This window comes from Entelurus aequoreus, linkage group LG09 (genome assembly GCF_033978785.1).
Source record: "Entelurus aequoreus isolate RoL-2023_Sb linkage group LG09, RoL_Eaeq_v1.1, whole genome shotgun sequence".
In the NCBI taxonomy this organism is placed as follows: domain Eukaryota; kingdom Metazoa; phylum Chordata; class Actinopteri; order Syngnathiformes; family Syngnathidae; genus Entelurus; species Entelurus aequoreus.
The window spans coordinates 23598692-23612221 of NC_084739.1; the positions used below are offsets into that span (position 1 = coordinate 23598692).

General features: G+C 38.0%; 1 protein-coding gene across 20 annotated transcripts in view; it reads left to right on the top strand.

The window, feature by feature from the left end:
• Positions 1–13530, top strand: part of LOC133657258 (neurexin-1a-like) — a 623384-nt gene that overhangs the window by 430564 nt on the left and 179290 nt on the right. The window lies entirely within an intron of this gene.

A 13530-nucleotide genomic window follows, 5' to 3' on the forward strand; every position in this document is an offset into this window, starting at 1 on the left:
CACACGCTCCCTTCTGTTCTTCACACGCAGTCTTTGAGTGTAAGATCTCATGGAAATGCGGACGTAGTATTAAACACGTGGCTGTAGTGAGCGATCGGGGGTAAAACGCCTTGAATGTGAGAGTAAACCGCATCCCGTCCCACCCCTTGAGTCAGCCACACGTCTCAGATGATGTACCTGACCTCAAAGACTCAAATCTTATCATCTCCATATTGCGTTAGAATCACCATTACTCATCTTTCAATTCCAATCATTTCTCAATTTGTTCAAGCTCTTTGCCACGACCAAGCCAAGTGGCCCATGAAGAGGAATGGCTGCATGTGTGTGAAAAGGGACATGTGTGTGTGTGCGTGTTCTGGCAATGCTTACTTAATGGGGACATCACTCTGTTTACACAGTCACCTTTAGGGGACCTCTGACGGTATGGGGACAAAAAAACAGGTCCCCTAAAGGGAAACCTTTTTAAATGATAGTCAGATCCATTCTGAAGATGCCTAAGTGATTTTTAAGCTTTGGCCCATAAAACATGTTTACTGGTTAGATTGAGTGTGAGACATTTGCACAGCAGCCCCCTCATCGGGCACAACAGGGAAATGTGGGTTACTTTGTTTACGTGTTTCAAATATTGGTAAAAGAGAAAATTAATTGTCTTGAAAAGTGAAACATTTGTTATCCTGGCATTAATAGTACTGTGATTCAGTATGGTATCCATCCTTAGTTAAAACTAATATATTTTTCCAAAAACAAAATCTGGTTTAGTGTTCCTTAGGATTACATTTTCATACAGCATGATTATAAAACATTATTACCTTAAAGTATGATTCACATTCAGAATTGTCCATCTTTCTATATATGGTAGTTGGAGTTGCAGACAACTTCATTACTGCTAAATAGCAGTTTTCAGTAATGTCACAGAAGATGCAGGATTTGCTTTAACATTTAAGTGGTGAAACTTCCTATAAGAGGACAGCTGAGGATCATGTCATATTTAATTTGAACTTTTTATTTTTTATTTTTTAAATGGTCCTCAGTATTCACGTACAAATTTGTGTGAATTATGCAAAATTATTTAAATTTGGTCCCCATGAACCATATTAACTCTTTTTCCCCAGGGTCCCCAGTAAGAATGATCAGCACATTACTTCATCAATCCAGAGTTTTAAAGATGTGTATGAGCTAACTGGGCAGTGGCCATTTTACCTAATTTTGTTTATGCCTACACAATCTGTAGAAAGGGTGGTCCCCACAAGTGATGATCAAAAATGTGGTCCCCATTCCAAATGATAACCAGTATGTGTGTGTGTGTGTGTGTGTCTGTGTGTGTGTGTGTGTGCAGGACAATGACGTGCCTTGAATTTTATTAGTGTAACAAATCACAGTGAATGCTGAGCGCCACTCTTAAAGCCGAGCATTAATACGTTATGGTCTTGGCAGTATTGCCACACATAACATGAAGGAAATTTGATTTCATCGTCCGTCACTGTTACATTGTTAGCCGTGTTCACTCAAGTATGGGTTACAAGGTTAAAAAGCATTTACGTTCTATTTATTCCTACAAATTGAAAGATGAATTGGTATTGTATCAGCACAGCTTTCTCATAGCATCAATGATGTTTTTTTCTTTCTTTCTTACAACACATAGATTGTATGGTTTATGTCATGATGTCTGTACATATGTGTGTTTATGGGACTGGAGCAGCGCAGCATGAATTGGACATAGCTGTTGACTTTTGACACAGCTGCCCCTACCCTCAGGGTGAGATAAAAATAGACTCCTTTTATCTTGCTCCATTGCAGCATGCTGAACAGCATCTACATACCAACTCTGATTGCATTTGTCTTTCGAGAATCCCTCTTTGAAGAGATAGGCATGATGAGTCCATGTATCATCTTCAAAGGATGTGGCGTTTCATCAATCTAGCATTAATATCAATGAGCTTGTGTTGTTACGACTCATTCTGTATATGGTCATCATTCAGACAAATTGTAATTGTATTGATGTAAGAGTCAAATGTCCTTAGATGTGTTTATGACTGGGCTATTCAACTGGCGGCCCAGGGGCCAAATCCGGCCAGGAGTTCAGTTCAAAACTTGGAAGACAAACATTTTTTGCAGCAAATTCCCTAAAAACACTAAAGTGCATGTGAATTATTGTAAACAACTTGGAAGATTCTTGCATTGACATGTTAACCTTGCTCCCCAACATAGAACACTGGGGTCCAAACTTGTGATTTACATAACTGGGCGTTCCTCAAGACACCAGTTTAAGACTTCTACTTTTTGGAAGTTGTAAAGTTTTTTTTCGTAATCCGATTAATGTAACTAAGGTTTTTGCCGTAGCTTGTTTATGTAAAATGTCTTCATTTATACTAGCAGTATTCCTCAAGGTTCCATTTTAGGTCCTCTATTTTTCATCATTTAGGCCAGGGGTCGGGAACCTTTTTGGCTGAGAGAGCTATGAAAGCCAAATATTTTAAAGTGTATTTCTGTGAAAGCCATATCAATCAATCAATCAATGTTTATTTATACAGCCCTAAATCACAAAAGTCTCAAAGGGCTGCACAAGCCACAACGACATCACTGAATACAACCAAATGTGTGCATTCTTAAGTAAGACCAACATTTTTAGAGTATAATAAGTATATTATTATTTTTAATAACATTGTTATTCTGAAACTAACCAATAATAAATAAAATATTTTTTACTATTAATGCGACTTCTTAAACGGGTGCGGTAGAAAATGGATGGATAGATTAAAATGCATGAGAATGTTTTATATTTTGAACGTTATTTTTAACACCGTGAATACCAGCGGAATTAATCACTACTTATGATGTTAAAGGCCTACTGAAATGATTTTTTTTTTATTTAAACGGGAATAGCAGATCCATTCTATGTGTCATACTTGATCATTTTGCGATATTGCCATATTTTTGCTGAAAGAATTTAGCAGAGAAAATCGACGATAAAGTTCGCAACGTTTGCTCGCTGATAAAAAAAAGCCTTGCCTGTACCGGAAGTAGCGTGACGTCACAGAAGCTAGGATTCCTCACAATTCCCCGTTGTTTACAATGGAGCGAGAGAGATTCGGACCGAGAAAGTGATGATTACCCCATTAATTTGAGCGAGTATGAAAGATTCGTAGATGAGGAACGTTACAGTGAATGACTTGAGAGGCAGTGATGGACGTATCTTTTTTCGCTCTGACCGTAACTTAGGTACAAGCTGGCACATTGGATTCCACACTCTCCTTTTTCTATTGTAGATCACAGATTTGTATTTTAAACCACCTCGGATACTATATCCTCTTGAAAATGAGAGTCGAGAACGCGAAATGGACATTCAGTGCCTTTTATCTCCACGACAATACATCGGCGAAATGCTTTAGCTACGAGCTAACGTGATAGCATCTTGCTTTAACTGCATATAGAAACAAAATAAATAAACCCCTGACTGGAAGGATAGATAGAAAATCAACAATACTATTAAACCGTGGACATGTAAATACACGGTTAATGCTTTCCAGGCTGGCGAAGGTTAACAATGCTGTGCTAACGACGCCATTGAAGCTAACTTAGCAACCGGACTGCACAGAGCTATGCTAAAAACATTAGCTCTCCACCTACGCCAGCCAGCCCTCATTTGCTCATCAACACCCGTGCTCACCTGCGTTCCAGCGATCGGCAGAAGGACGAAGGACTTCACCCGATGCGTTTGGCGGCCCGGAGACGTAGGAAGTCAAGGTGAGGTCGGCGGCTAGCGCGGCTAGCGTGGCTAGCGCTCCAACAAAGTCCTCCTGGTTGTGTTGCTGTAGTCCGCTGCTAATACACTGATCCCACCTACAACTGTCTTTTGCAAAAGATGTCCAGAATACTGTGGAATTATGAAATGAAAACAGAGCTTTTTGTGTAGGATTCTACGGGGTACCATAACTTCCGTTACGCTGACTTCGTCACGCGCATACGTCATCATACCGCGACGTTTCAGCCGGATATTTCCCGGGAGATTTAAAATGTCACTTTATAAGTTAACCCGGCCGTATTGGCATGTGTTGCAATGTTAAGATTTCATCATTGATATATAAACTATCAGACTGCGTGGTCGGTAGTAGTGGCTTTCAGTAGGCCTTTAAGCAATGTCAGCTATATTTTATATTTAGAACGTTATTTTTAACACCGTGAATACCAGCGGAATTAATCATTACTTATGATGTTAAGCAATGTCAGCTATGTTTTATATTTAGAACGTTATTTTTAACACAGTGATTACCAGCGGAATTAATCATTACTTACGGTGTTAACTAATGTCAGCTAAGATTTATCTGAGAGCCGGATGCAGTCATCAAAAGAGCCACATCTGGCTCGAGAGCCATAGGTTCCCTACCCCTGATTTAGGCTATTCAACTGGTGGCCTGCCAGTTTAGTTTAAAAACATGTGTGAGGGACTCACATTTTTAAAAGATTCTTAAAAACAGTAGAGCGCTCCTCTAACTCAAACTATATACAGTAGGAAGGGGATTCAAATGGCTCCATTTTTTACAGTTTACCCGACACATGAAAAGTGACAAATTGGGGGGGTGCACTATCCACTTTTGTGTGAGTGTTAAATATCTTAAAAATTGTTTTGCGGTAATTCGAACTGAATGTGAGTGTGAATGATTGGCTGTCTATATGTGACCTGCGATTAACTGACGAGCAGTCTAGTGCGTACCCGAAGTCACCTGGGCGAGGCACCAGCTTACTTTTGACCCCAATGAGGATAAACGGTATAGAAAATGGACAGATTGATGGAAAATCAAATGTCCACTGTCGAGGACACTGGTTCCCCGGAATCTACAAAATAACGCTAATAGTGAAGGGAGAAATCCGGCACCCAGGTCTTTAACTTTCTGGAAATGTGGCCCCCAAAACAACTTAATTGAATATCCCTGGCTTATGTGGACCAAAACATTAAACAAATCTATCATCTTTAAGGTTTCCCCCAGCTTGCCAATAAACTTGTGACTGTGAAGGTGTGTCTAGGGGCGTGTTTAGTATGACGTCATCATACAATTTGCATAATTGGCAATGATGCGTATACAGTCGTGGTCACAAAAAACATTCATGACGTTTGGTTCTTTTATGAATTTATTATGGGTCTACTGAAAATGTGACCAAATCTGCTGGGTCAAAAGTATACATACAGCAATGTTAATATTTGGTTACATGTTCCTTGGCAAGTTTCACTGCAATAAGGCACTTTTGGTAGCCATCCACAAGCTTCTGGTTGAATTTTTAACCACTACTCTTGACAAAATTGGTGCAGTTCAGCTAAATGTGTTGGTTTTCTGACATGGACTTGTTTCTTCAGCATTGTCCACACGTTTAAGTCAGGACTTTGGGAAGGCCATTCTAAAACCTTAATTCTAGCCTGATTTAGCCATTCCTTTACCACTTTTGACGTGTGTTTGGGGTCATTGTCCCGTTGGAACACCCAATTGTGCCCAAGACCCAACCTCCGGGCTTATTATTTTGAGTTTGAGTTTGAATTTGAGTTTATTTCGAACATGCAAGCATACAACATGATACATCACAATTTCCAGTTTCTCTTTTCAACATGTTCGAAAAGGAGTAGGAAGAAGCAGAGCTTATTTAATCCTACCCCTTTTCTTTACATAACAGTTGCTAAAACTTTTTGTTCACTTCCTGTTCACAATTTATTCACAATAATCTCCATAAGTAATCACAATAAAAATAAGTAAATAAATAATAGTAATAATTTAATAATAATAATTGGTGAAGTAAGTCATATTTCATATGATGAGATAAGTAAGATTATTTTAAGAATGAATGAATGGATGGATGAAATAAATTGAGAATGTTTATCATGGTTCTTCTTCTTTGTACTTTGTAAACACTTTAAGTTTGAAGAGTTTCTTGAAATGGATCATATTAGTACATTGTTTGATTGCTTTGCTTAATCCATTCCATAATTTAATTCCACATACTGATATACTGAAGGTCTTAAGTGTTGTACGTGCATACAAATGTTTTAAATTACGTTTTTCTCTAAGATTATATTTTTCCTCTTTCTTTGAGAAGAATGTTTGTATATTCTTGGGTAGCAGGTTATAGTTTGCCTTGTGCATAATTTTAGCTGTTTGCAAATTCACTATGTCGTGGAATTTCAGTATCTTTGATTCAATAAATAAAGGGTTTGTATGTTCTCTATATCCAACATTATGTATTATTCTGACTGATCTTTTTTGTAACACCGTTAATGAATGAAGTGTACTCTAGTAATTATTTCCCTATATTTCTACACAGTAGCTCAGATATGGTAACACTAATGAGCAGTAGAGAATATGAAGGGATTTTTTGTCTAGAACATGTTTTGCTTTATTCATTATTGACGTGTTTTTTGCTACTTTATGTTGTATATTTTTTACGAGAGATTTCCAGTTCAATTTATCATCAATCATTATACCTAGAAATTTGGTTTCATTTACTCTTTCAATTTCTATTCCGTCTATTTGTATTTGTGTTTGACTTTCTCTTCTACTGTTACCAAATAGCATTATTTTAGTTTTACTAAGATTCAACGATAGTCTGTTTTTGTCAAACCATCTTTTTAATTTGTTAATTTCTTCTGTTATTATTTGTGTTTTCTCCTGTGTGTTCTCTCCTGAACAAAACGCTGTTGTATCATCCGCAAATAATACTAACTTTAAATCTTTTGTAACTTTACAAATTTCATTTATATAGAGATTGAATAATTTAGGTCCTAGTATTGATCCCTGAGGTACACCACAGGATATATTTAGCGTTGTAGATGTGTGTTCGCCTAGCTTCACGTATTGTTTCCTGTTCGTTAGATAACTTCTTTTCCAGTTTAAGACTAACCCTCAGATGCCATATCGTTCTAGTTTTTTGATTAAAATATTGTGATTAATTGTGTCAAATGCTTTAGTTAGATCCATAAAAACCGCTGCCGCACATTTTTTACTATCTATTGCATTGGTAATTTCTTCTGTAATTTCAATTAAAGCCATTTAAGTTGAAACATTAGCTCTGTATCCATATTGGTTCTCTTCGAGTATTCTATTTTTATTTATGAAACTCTCTAATCTGTTATTGAACAGTTTTTCAATGATTTTAGAAAATTGTGGAAGTAAAGAAACAGGTCTATAATTTGTAAATTGATGTTTGTCTCCAGTCTTATAAATTGGTGCAACTTTAGCTATTTTCATTTTGTTTGGAAATGTACCTGTTTGAAATGATAGGTTACTAATATACATTAATGGTCCTGAGATCTCTTCAATAACCTTTTTTTTTGTTTCCATATCAATTCTGTTACAATCAGTTGAAGTCTTAGATTTACATTTTTTCACGATTGTAACTATTTCCTCTGTGTCACATTACTGAGGAACATGGAGTTGGGATTTCGCTCTATGGTATCATTATAGTCCTCAATTGAAACTGGGTCTGGAATCCTTTCTTCCAATTTTGGTCCAATATTTACAAAATAATTATTGAAGCTTTCAACTACTTCCTTTATGTTGTCATTTTTTTTTATTTCCGTCTAAGAAGTATTGAGGGTAGTCCCTCTTAGTTCCATTTTTAATAATGCTATTGAGGATGCCCCATGTTGCTCTCATATTATTATTGTTCCTGTCCAATAATTCACTGTAATATTATTTTCTACATGATCGTAGTATGTATGTTAACTTGCTTTTATACTTTGTGTACTTAATTTCTGCCTCTATAGTTATTTGTGCTATACATTTTTCTATATAGTGTATTCTTCTTCTTACAAGCATGTTTTAATCATTTTGTCATCCATGGTTGATTATTCTTTCTCTGCTTATTACTGAGTTGTATCCATGGACAATGTTTGTCATAAAGTATTATGAACTTGTTTAAGAAATGTTCATATGCTTCATCAACCTCTTTGTCATTATACACATTGTCCCAATCTTGCTTTTGTAGCTCAATTTTGAAGGCAGTCATCCTCTTCTCTGTGCATAGTCTTCGAAATGTCCTTTTGTCTTCCATGTTCTTCTTGTAGTTTCCATCATATATTGTAAAAACTGGCAGATGATCACTAACGTCGCTTATAAGTAGACCACTTGTAGTGTTATTATCAAAATCATTGGTAAAAATATTATCAATAAGCGTGGCACAGTGTCCTGTGATTCTGCTCTCATTTTAGGTTGTCCTGAAGAATTTGGAGTTAATCCTCCTTTTTCATTGTCCCATTTACTCTCTGTAAAGCACCAGTTCCATTGGCAGCCAAACAGGCCCAGAGCACCACCATGCATGACGGTAGGTTTGGTGTTCCTGGGATTAAAGGCCTTACCTTTTCTCATCCAAACATATTGCTGGGTATTGTGGCAAAACAGCAAAATTTTTGTTTCATCTGACATCACATGGAAAAAAAAGATAAGACCTTCTGGAGGAAAGTTCTGTGGTCAGATGAAACGAGACATTATACTGTATATATATACCTTTTGACCACGACTGTATTTTCTTTCAAATATGTGGTATTTATTTAGTATTAACACATGTTGTCTTATACCGTATCGTTTTGTTCAATTTTTCAATTGTCGCTACTAATTGCTAGATGAGCTTTGTAAATATTAGATGAGCTTTGTAGAGAATTGTTCAAGTTTCTAGAGACTTTTTCAAGCCTTTTCATGACTTTGTCTTTATTAAAAAGGACTAGCAACATATGTAACATCTTTTTCTGGTGTTATTGGAGACCAGTGGTCTTTCAAGTCGGGGGAAGCTCATTTTCAGCACGTCTCTGAACACGAATACAATAACAGATGAATAACAGATATATAATACAAAGATAATAGATTTTACCAAGAAAACATCACATAAAGGATTGTAAAATTCACCTCATCAACACGGAACATTCGACTTTTCCTTAGAAAATTCTCCAGCAGTGGTTTATAATCTGGTTTATAATTGCGCTAATTTGTCTATTTTGTTGCCGATCGAAACGACTTTGCTGTCAATCAAAAAGGGAATCAGCCTCAGACAAATCATCCAATCATCCGAGACCTCTTCTCATTCCCTTCCAGAGATGCCTGGCATCCGTGGGCGTAACAAAGCAGGTCATTTTTCCAATGGCTGCCTAGTTTCATTGCAGTGGAACAACCCACTCTATATGCTTGCTTACTGAAGTCGATGGGTGATCGGATACCAGATGTGTCGCTACCACAATGCATGAGAAGAGAGTTGCGTTAGCTGTCGTGAAAGTAGCTGATTTTGAACAAAATTTGAAGTTGAATTTCTTGCACAAATTTAGTCAAATGTAATGTCAACTACAAATTACATATTTGACCACGTTTTTGATGTTATCTTTGCTTCTGCCGCTCAATGTCGGCGACTAACAGCGAGAGCTGCAGCCAGTCTGACGTCACACTTGCCTTGAATTTCTCTCCTTGAAAGAGTGTTAACTCTCCTCTCAATGTTTGCACATCTCACTATGAAGCCTGGAGGTGTGCTAAATATCCAGTTAGTCAGCTACACACACAACAGCTGTAAGATTTGTTGTTTTGTTGGGGTTCTTATATTTTTTGGTTTGATAAAATCTAATTTTGAGCTTTCTGCAAACTGCACATCCAACTGCAGAGCCTATTATCACTTCCAGCAGTGTTTTTCAACCTTTTCTGAGCCAAGGCACATTTTTTTCATTGAAAAAATCTCGAGGCACACCACCAGCAGAAAATATTAAATAATTAAACTCAGCGGGCGATATTGACAATAAAAGGTTGTTCTCGCAATTGTTGGATATGAATTCAAATCAAACCATGCATCAATAGAGCTCGTCTCAAAGTAGATGTACTGTCACGACCTGTCACATCACACTGTGACTCATTTGGAGTTTTTTGGTGTTTTTCTGTGTGGAGTGTTTTAGTTCTTGTCTTGTGCTGCTCCTATTTTGTTGTTGATTGTCATGTCATGGACGTACTTTGTGGACGCTGTCTGCTGCTCCACACGCTGTAAGTCTTTGCTGTCGCCCAGCATTCTGTTTTTGTTTACTTGCAGCCAGTTCAGTTTTAGCTTCGTATTGCATAGCCATCCCTAAGCTTCAATGCCTTTTCTTAGCGGCACTTGCCCTTTGTTAAATTTTGGTTTAAGCATTAGATACCTTTTCACCTGCACGCTGCCTCCCGCTGTCGTCTGCATAATGTGATCACGACAAACCATGTTCCCGACATCTACAAAGCAATTAGCTACCTGCTGCCACCTACTGATATGGAATAGTTTTACACAGTTACTCTGCTGATGTCTAGACAGCACAGACACTCAACAACGGCACATTTGCGGATTATAATTACTGATTTGCAAAAAATATTTTTAACCCAATTGGGTGAAATTACAAAATCTCCCACGGCAAACTAGACAATATCTCATGGTACACTAGTGTGCCGCGGCGTGATTAATGTGATATTATTGCTGTGAGTTCCTAAAAATCTTCTAGACCACATGAGTCTGGCCCTGTTACACCTGCATCACACCTATTTCACTGTTTACATTAGGGGGTCATATGTGCTGCTATAATGGTTAGTGAGTCAAGGGCTTTTTTTCACTTGTGTTATCTCATGTTCTGGCCTCTTTGAATTACACTGCAAATATTTACACTTACATTTTTCTCCTATTCCTATGAGGATACATGTCAATCCTAAAACAAGAGCCATGTTCTTATTGATTGATATCATCAAACTAAACTCAACATAAAGCAAGATGGTGTGAAACTGTGTAAGATGACTGACTGAGTGACTGTCTGTGAGATGCTTCAGTCAAGCGAGGCAGCTGTCAATCACATGCACAGTTTGGTAGTGTGTTCCTGGCCTTAGTCAGTAGCTGTTGTGTTGGTGTCTGTCATGCACAGACGGTGCTCGAACATGGTGCAGAGTTGTAGTGTACAGTTCAATGTATTTTAGTTACAAGAGTCTGTGCAGATAGGAGTCATACAGGAGCCCTGTTGTTTTAATTATCTGCTGCTGAGGAACGACATGAAACATACCACACTGGGTTAAGTTTGTTTGAAATTGTGGCTCTAGCCCAGGGGTGTCAAACGTACGGCCCGGGGGCCGTATCAGGCCCGTGAACAGGTTTAATGCGGCCCGCAAAATAAGTTGAAGTATAACATGAGCTGCAATTTTTTTAGTGAAATAAACTGCTGTTCTAAATGTGTCCACTGGATGTCGCAATAGCAATTCAAGTAACCCACGTCACACAGGACACTGTTTAAAGATGACGTGTCAGCTGACTTTAAGCGCCCTCTGGATTGGCTGCTGCTACTCCAATCAGACCAATGCTGTAGCAACGCACAATACCTTTTTTATTGTAAATTATCCACTCAACAGATACAATTAATGAAACAGTAAAAGGCAAAGTCAACATGACCATCATCTTTGTAGTTAGATTTCCGTGCAGCGCTCGCGGTTTGTTGACGGCACGATGTGCACCCTGAACTCCATTGTAAAAATGTGTGTTTCTACATTTGTAGTTTGTTTTATTTTATTGTATGATTAAATCTACCATGTTCACATTGGTTACATTTGTAGTTATGTTACCTTTAATTTGGCTATTATGGTGTCATTTTGGTAATTATTTTCATTGTACTATAATTGTAATATTAGAATGATGGTACATGGATGTGTTGTGGCAGTTGTGGATGTCACCAATTTGGTTGTTTGGGGAAACACTCGGTTGCTTTTCCAAACACGTCTTTAATGAACTGCCAACATTATAATGCTGAACAGGAAGTGCTTAAAGTTTAATGGCTTTGTAAAAACACTGAGACATAGTCTAAGATCATGGTGTTTTGGAAATGGCACCAATTTTTTCCTGACTTTTCCACTAACTTGAAATGAGTTTGACACTCCTGCTCTAGCCACTGTGATTTGTGATCTCTATATTTTCAATCCCTCCACCCCTTTTTACAACATCATACCAGCAACATTATCTTCCTTTGTTACAATTTGCCTTCACCCATAAACCGCACAAGCTCATAAAACATTAAGACCAAATGAGGAGCAGGAAGAAGCTATAGATCCGGCCGGCTCAGAAGCCATAGCTCGTGGACGTATGGAAATGTGCACAGCTGAATCCGGTCTTTGCTGCGGTTGTTGAGGTGGGGAAATGTATCCGCTTATAAAATATATCTGGCATCAGCAGAAATGCTCATCCCTCCCCTGTTTTTATCATGCATTGATGCACAGACACTTACAATATCCCAAATATATATTAAGACCCACCTTTTTGATTTGGCTTTCACCCAATATTAATTATTTTATTGAAGTCATTTGTATTTTACTTTTTATCCTATTATGCAAGATTTTATTTATTTCTATTTATTTATTATTTATTTACTGTATATTAATGTTATTATTATTATTATTATTTTCTATTAATCTTCATATGTCTTACTTGTATTTTATTTTTTATCTCTACTCATGGTTCTTGCTATTTTGCAAGTTGTATTTTTCCAGCGTTCCTCAGATGAGCCATCTGCATCAGGGGTTATCGGCCGTGCTTGTGGGGGTGCTTTTGTGTCAGCATCCTGGTAGCCATGGTCTGATGACCTCTTGGTGCAGATGGCTCCTGTGATAGTGTTTACTCACATGTCTCCTCTGTACTCAGCCATGCAATTATTTGTCCATATAGTTGCATATGTGTGTATGTTGTGTGAGTGCGTTTGTGTTTGGTATCTGTGTCCATACGTACGTACACTACATTGCCAAAATTATTTGGCCACCTGCCTAGAGTCACATATGAACTTGAAGTGCCATCCCATTCCTAACCCAAAGGGTTCAATATGATGTCGGTCCACCTTTTGCAGCTATTACGGCTTCAACTCTTCTGGGAAGGCAGTCCACAAGTTTGCGGAGTGTGTTTAAAAGTTTGTATTTTTGACTATTCTTCCAAAAGGTCACATACTGATGTTGGTCGAGAAGGCCTGGCTCTCAGTCTCTGTTCTAATTCATCACAAAGGTGTTCTATCGGGTTCAGGTCAGGACTCAGTCAAATTCATCCACACCAGACTTTGTCATCCATGTCTTTATGGACCTTGCTTTGTGCACTGGTGCACAGTCATGTTGGAAGAGGAAGGGGCCCATTCCAAACTGTTCCCACAAGGTTGGGAGCATGGAATTGTCCAAAATGTTTTGGTATCCTGAAGCATTCAAAGTTCCTTTCACTGAAACTAAGGGGCCAAGCCCAACTCCTGAAAAACAACCCCACACCATAATTCCTCAGCTGACCCCTCTCTGTCAGTTTACGTAGCCTATCACTTTGTGGCTGAGTTGCTGCTGTTCCCAAACACTTCCATTTTCTTATGATAAAGCCGACAGTTGACTTTGGAATATTTAGGAGCGAGGAAATTTCACGACTGGATTTGTTGCACAGGTGGCATCCTATGACAGTTCCACGCTGGAAATCACTGAGCTCCTGAGAGCGGCCCATTCTTTCACAAATGTTTGTAGAAACAGTCTATGCCTAAGTGCTTTATTTTATACATCTGTGAAGTGA